The 6988-nt window shown below is 39.5% G+C and overlaps 1 long non-coding RNA gene across 1 annotated transcript; it reads right to left on the bottom strand.

The window, feature by feature from the left end:
• Positions 1–2726: 2726 nt before the first annotated feature.
• LOC102766498 lies at positions 2727–3892 on the bottom strand. The gene is made up of 3 exons (XR_435372.2): positions 3859–3892; positions 3047–3143; positions 2727–2853 (listed from the first exon to the last, which is right to left on the bottom strand). It is a non-coding gene; the product is annotated as an uncharacterized LOC102766498 (long non-coding RNA).
• Positions 3893–6988: the final 3096 nt, after the last annotated feature.

Genomic DNA, 6988 nt, shown 5'->3' with positions numbered 1-6988 from the left:
CCACCTATGGACCAGGAGGTTACAGTTTGATTCTCGGTCAGGGCACATACCCAGGTTGCAGGCTGGATCCCCAGTGTGATGTGTGTAGGAGGCAGCCGATCAATGATTCTCTCTGATCGTTGATGTTTCTAGCTCTCTCTCCCTCTCCCTTCTCTGAATAAATATATATATATATTTTTTTTTTTTTTAATGCAACAAATAAGTGTTATCAAGGATGTAGAGAAAAGAGAACCATCATACACTATTGGTGAGAATGTAATTTGGTGCAGCCAGTATGAAAAGCAGTTTGGAGGTTCCTTAAAAATTAATACTAGCCAAAACCGGTTTGGCTCAGTGGATAGAGCATTGGCCTGCAGATAGAAGGGTCCCAGGTTCGATTCTGGTCAAGGTCACATGCCCGGGTTGTGGGCTCAATCCCCAGTAGGGGGCATGCAGGAGGCAGCCAATCAATGATTCTCTCTCATTGATGTTTCTATCTCTCCCTCTCCATCTCTGAAATCAATAAAAATATTTTTAAAAAATTGTTTTAATTAAACTACCATATGACTCAGCAATTTCTTTTCTGGATATTTATACAAAGAATATGAAAACATTTAAAAAGCTATATGAACCCCTATGTTCACTGCAACATTATTTATAATAAACAAGATTAGCATTCATCAATGCATGAATGGATAAGATGTGCAATATATAGATATAATGAAATACTACCATGACATTAAAAAAAGTTGAAATATTGCCATTTGTAACAGAATAGGTGGATTTTGAGGGTATTGTGTTAAGCAAAATTAAGTCCGATGGAAAAGGACAAAAATTGTATGATTTACTCATCTGTAGAATACAAAACAAAAAAGTAACAACTAACAAAACAAGCTCATAGGTACAACAAAATGGTGGCACCAAAAAGGAAGGGGATGGAAGAGGGCAAAATGGGTAAAGGGGTCAAATATATGCTAATGAATAGAAACTAAACTTTTAGAGATGAGAACACAATAGGGTACACAAATAAATCATAATATTGTACACCTGAAATTTATAGGATGTTAACCAGTTACAATAAAAATTAATTTAAAATATAATGGTGCTAATTTAGTAAGTAATAAATTTTAAAGATAAAATTAAAAGGTGAAATACAGGCTTTAAAAAAGAAAATCTGAAAGAATGAATCACCAGCAGAACTGTATTACAAGAAATGTAAGGAAGTTCTTCAGGCACAAGAAAAATACTACCAATGAAAATCTGGATCTACACAAAGAAACAAGGAGCACCAGAAATAGTAAATATCTGAGTAAATATAAGACTTTAATTTCTTTAATCTCTCTAAACATATTGACTAAAGTACATTGTGGGCTTATAGCTTATGTAAAAATAAAATATGTGACAACAATGGAAAGGGGAAATGAAAGTAGCCTTTTGTAAGGGTCTAGTATACCTGAAGGGGTGTCATATTTGAAGACATACAGTAATATGTTGAAGATGTATTTGTAAATCCTAGGTCAACCAGTAAATAATAAAACAGAGGGTAGCTAACAACTTAATAGTGAAGGTAACATATAAAAATACTCAATCCAAAAGTGGGCATGAAAAAGAGAAAAATGTGAACAAAAACAGATGGGAAAAATGAAAAACAAATACCCATGTTGCAGATTTAAACCAAAGAATATAGGTCATTACAATAAATAAAAAGCCCCTGGTAGAACTATCAGAATAGATTTTTTTAAAGACCCACTGTATACTGTTTATACGAAACCCACTTTAAGCCTAAACACACAGATAAATTAAAACAACGGGAATGACTTTTAAAAATATATAAACACCACCCTAACTTGTTTGGCTCAGTGGATAGAGCATTGCCTGTGGACTGAAGTATCCCAGGTTCGATTCCAGTCAAGGGCACATGCCTGTTGTGGGCTGGATCCCCAGTAGGAGGTATGCAGGAGGCAGCCGATCAATGGTTCTCTCTCATCATTGATGTTTCTCTCTCTCTCCTTTCCCTTCCTCTCTGAAATCAATAAAAATATGTTATCTATTCTAATAAAAGCCTATGTGGCCAACGCGCTGTAACAACCCATCTCCAGTAACCTGCGAGCGCAGCAGGCACAGGTGGGTGGGCGGGGCTGCATGTGTGGCGAGGCACGCATGGGTGGGCAGGGACTTGACGCTGCGTGCACAGCTCCACGCAGAGCCGGGTCCTGGCGCGTCCACATGGCGAGGCTGGAGGTCCCGGCGGCTCCACACTGAGCCGCAGAGGCGGGACCCCCAGCTCCGGCCTACCTCTTTGGGGCAATCCATTAAGGAGCCCTGGATGGGTGGCGGGGGCCTACCTCTTTGGGGAAATTGATCACAGGGCTCCCACACTGTGAGAGGGCACAGGCCAGGCTGGGGAAACCCCCCTAATGAGTGCATGAATTTCATGCACCAGACCTCTAGTGTGTGTGTGTGTGTGTGTGTGTGTGTGAGAGAGAGAGAGTGTGTGTGTGTGTGTGTGTGTGTGTACTAATCAGAAGGTAGCTGAAGTGTCTATACAAGTTTCCCCCAATATCTGAAAGTAGAGCATTCCTGTGAAACTTCACAAGCCAAAATGGCATAAAGCGAAGAAGCAATTACCATTATTTTATATGGAAAAAATTTTGAGCACTCCCAGACCCAAAAGTAACCTACCAAATAACATCTAAAACTTAAAATAACACTACATATAGTAAAAGCAGGAATTATATGATAACATACCATGCTTTAAACACCCATCAATGCACTCAAGCAATAGACTCCATCTTATCCATTACTGGATGCCAACTTAAAGAGACTCCTTTACTACTAGCAGAACCAACAGTAACTTCAACAGCTTTCAAGATTCTGTGTGTAAATAGTACAAATGGTGGGCTCAAAGTTCAACACATATATTTCATTCACCACAATCAAAATACTTATGTACAGTTTTACATTAAACATGACACCCATGTATATGCTCTCTCAGGTTTTTCTGATACCTTGGGACACATCTTGCTAATGGATACACAAAAGAAACCGAGATAAAGCAGACACTCACAGACACAGCTCGAAGCTCTGGTGCCTGGTGCTGAGGTGCTGGGTGTCAGTCCTGGGGAGGGAGTTGGTGGTGCCACTCTTGCTGCTCGGAGTGCACACTGCAAAATAAACAGTGAACACACTTTTTGCTTTTTGACGTTTTCATAAAAATGAAAATCCTCTTCAGATTTCTTTCATTTGGTAAAAACAGATAATATAGGTCTTTCATAAAAACGAAGCAGCATAACATGAACTTTCAAAGAGCAGGAGATACCTGTATTAATATAAAAGGACTTCAGAATAAGAAATCTCAGGGATAAAGAGGAACATTAAAAAAATGAACATGAATTCATCAAGATTACATAACAATCCTAAATATGTATGCACCTAAAATAGAGCTTCAAAATATGTGAAACAAAAACTGACAGAATTGAAGAGAAATAATCCACAGTTACAGCTGGAGATCTCAGCACTCCTCTTTCAGTAACAGAACAAGTAGATCCCTCAAAATCAGTAAGTTTATAGAACATAAAAAACCTATCACCCAATGACCATTTATAGAACATTCTACCCAGTGGCACTTAAATGCATTCTTTTCAAGTGCATCTGGAATAATCATCAAGACAGACTGATTTCTGGATCCTAAAACGAACTTTAACAAATCTAAAGAGAACTGAAATCATACAAAACATATTATCTGACTATAATGAAAGTTAATTAGAAATCAATAATAGAAATATATTTGGAAAATCTTCAAATATTTGGAAATTTAAGCAATACACATAGAGATAATTCATAGGCCAAAGGAAAAAAAATCACAGTAAGAATAGTTACCTTTAGCCCTAGCCGGTTTCCCAGTGGTTAGAGCATTGGCCCTCAGACTGAAGGGTCATAGTTCTATTCTGGTCAAGGGCACGAACGTCCTTTGCAAGCTCAATCCTCAGCCAGGGTCCAGGAGTGTGCAGGAGGCAACCAATCAATGTGTCTCACATCAGTGTTTCTTTCTGTCTCTCCCCCTTGCTTCCACTCTCTCTAAAAATCAATGGGAAAAAAAAAATATTCTCGGGTGAGGATTAAAAAAATAAAAAATCCACCAGCTGGTGTCGCTCAGTGGTTGAGCATCAACCCAGGAACCAAGAGGCAACCAGTTAGAATCCTGGTCAGGGCTTATGTGGGCTTGATCTGCTCATGGGGGGCATGCAGAAGGGAGCTGATCGATGTTTCTCTCTCATCAATGTTTCTATCTATGTCCCTCTCTCTCTAAAAATCAATTTTAAAAAATATTTTCAAAAAATAAAAAATCCGCCTGGCCGGCATGGCTCAGTGGTTGAGCATCGACCTGTGAACTCAAGGGTCCCGAGTTCAATTCCCGGTCAGGGCTCATGCCCGGGTTGCGGGCTCGATCCCCACTGGGGGGTGTGCAGGAGGCAGCCGATCCATGATTCTCTCTCACAGATGTTTCTTTCTTTTTCTTTCTTTCTCTTTCTCTCTCTCACTCTCTCTCTCTACCCCCCACCCCCATCATCTCTCTCAAAATAAATCAATTTAAAAAGATTTTTTAATAAAAAACAAAAAGCCGAAACCGGTTTGGCTCAGTGGATAGAGCGTCGGCCTGCGGACTGAAAGGTCCCAGGTTCAATTCCGGTCAAGGGCATGTACCTGGGTTGCGGGCACATCCCCAGTAGGAGATGTGCAAGAGGCAGCCGATCGATGTCTCTCTCTCATCGATGTTTCTGACTCTCTATCTCTCTCCCTTCCTCTCTGTAAAAAATCAATAAAATATATTTTAAAAATAAAATAAATAAAAAATAAAAAACAAAAAGACCCTGAGTTTATGATAGAAATAAAATTTTGGAGGTAGCTAGGACACCAAATGTACTTTGAAAATTAGTAAACAAATAGGAAAAAATCATGTATTTTGCCTTTCCTGTATAAACTATATTAAGGAACAATTTTAAAAATCACCATTTAGCCGAAACCGGTTTGGCTCAGTGGATAGAGCGTCAGCCTGCGGACTGAAAGGTTCCAGGTTCGATTCCGGTCAAGGGCATGTACCTGGGTTGCGCGCACTTCCCCAGTGGGGGATGTGCAGGAGGCAGCTGATCGATGTTTCTAACTCTCTGTCTCTATCTCTCTCCTTTCCTCTCTGTAAAAAATCAATAAAATATATTTTTTTTAAAAAATAAATAAATAAAAATCACCATTTATAATTCCTAATAAATGATGGATGTACACAATTATCAATAGAAGATAAATCCATTAAGTGAAAAGTTAACAGGGAACTTTAAAATGAATAGGAACATTTAACAACACTTGAATTCATGGATAAATCTTATTCTTAAAACTTCAGTAAAAGTGGAGCTACCAGATATTGTATGCCTTGTAATGGAATTCAATAATAAGTACACAATACCAACAATGAAGTATTCTCCCCCAAAAGTAAAAGTTAAATCCTAACGAAACTTCATCTGAAGATATAACTACCAGTTTATAGAAAGCAGGGGAGAGAGAAACAAGTAATATCACAGGAAGCGATCAGCAAAGTCCAGAAGGTGGGAAATTGTACAGGACAAATAACCTGGTTTTTTTTTTTTTAATAAATGGCGTGGACCCTGCTGGTGTGGCTCCGTTAGTTGAGCATAGTCCTGTGCACCTGAGTCACAGGCTTGATTCATGGTCAGGGCACTGCTTGATCCCCAGTGGGGGGCATGCAGGAGGCAGCCAATCGATGTTTCTTTCTCCCTCTCCCACTCTAAAATCAATAAAAATATATATATAAAATAAATGACTTGGGATGAAAGAGAGGAGGAACAGGTAAGGGAGATTGTTGTAGACTAAAAGAGACTTAAGACATACATCAACCAAATGTGGGTTTTGTTTGGATCCTGATTTAAATAAGGCAACTATGTATTTTACCTGTTAAAGATATATACCTAAGTTTTTAAGGCTGAAATTACACAATTACTAGGATTTGCTTTTACATTATTCCCAAAAAAAAGACAAAAACAATGTGGGGTTTAAATAGAAGAAGCAAGATGTTAATAAATGTTGAAGTTGATGGTAGATGCTTGGAGACTCATATTACTCTACCTTTTTTTTTCATGTTTGAAATTTTCCAAAGTAAGTGAAAATATACATAGTTTACCTTCCACATGGCCAGATTTTCTGCTAGGATCAAGCATTATTTTATACTCAGAAATACTAGTACTTGTTAAAATATAGACCCTGGAGCCCCCCTCCAAACATCTGGGTCAGAATCAGAAGATTAGGCATAAAATGATCTGCTTCTCCCATGAGGCCAGTGCAGCTCAGCTAGGTATGCACCCAGCAGTTGACACTACATGGTCCCTAGCCTAAGGCTGCACCAGCAACTCTGGGTGGAGATGAGAGTCAAGCTATAGGGCTTTGAGGGATCAGTGCACAGTAAGGAATAGGATGCAGAGAAAGGAATTCTGCCTGGAAGTGGTAGCATGAAGAAAGGGGGATTGGTGTAAAACAGACTTTTCCAGGATTAGAGACCTGGGCTGAGGGAAGAAGATACTGAAGAGAAAGACTAAAGATATGAAAGAGACAACTTGTTGGGGCTTCAGCCCCACGATGGCAGGAGAACAGGGAAGCCCCCGGGGGGAAGGCTTGGTGTGGACAGCAGGGGGATGAAAGAGCGAGCATGGGTCCGGCTATGAAGTGTGAAGCGTGGCACCCATGAGTATCTAGAACTGTTGTCCCGCGCAATAGCCATAAGCCACATGCAGCTACTGCACACTGAAATGTGGCTGGTCTGACTTGTGTGCTGTACCAATACGATGCACTGGACTTTGAAGATTTAGTAAAAAAAAAAACTACACTAATCTACACTAATAAAAGAGAAAAATGGTAATTGGCGTAGGACGCTACCCTTTTCATTGGCTAATCAGGGCTATATGCAAATTAACTGCCAACTAAGATGGCAGTTCACTGCCAACTA

Source organism: Myotis davidii, unplaced genomic scaffold (genome assembly GCF_000327345.1).
Source record: "Myotis davidii unplaced genomic scaffold, ASM32734v1 scaffold73, whole genome shotgun sequence".
Taxonomy (NCBI): Eukaryota; Metazoa; Chordata; class Mammalia; order Chiroptera; family Vespertilionidae; genus Myotis; species Myotis davidii.
The sequence above is the reverse complement of the archived record's forward strand: the minus strand, read 5'-3'. Positions and strand labels throughout refer to the sequence as shown.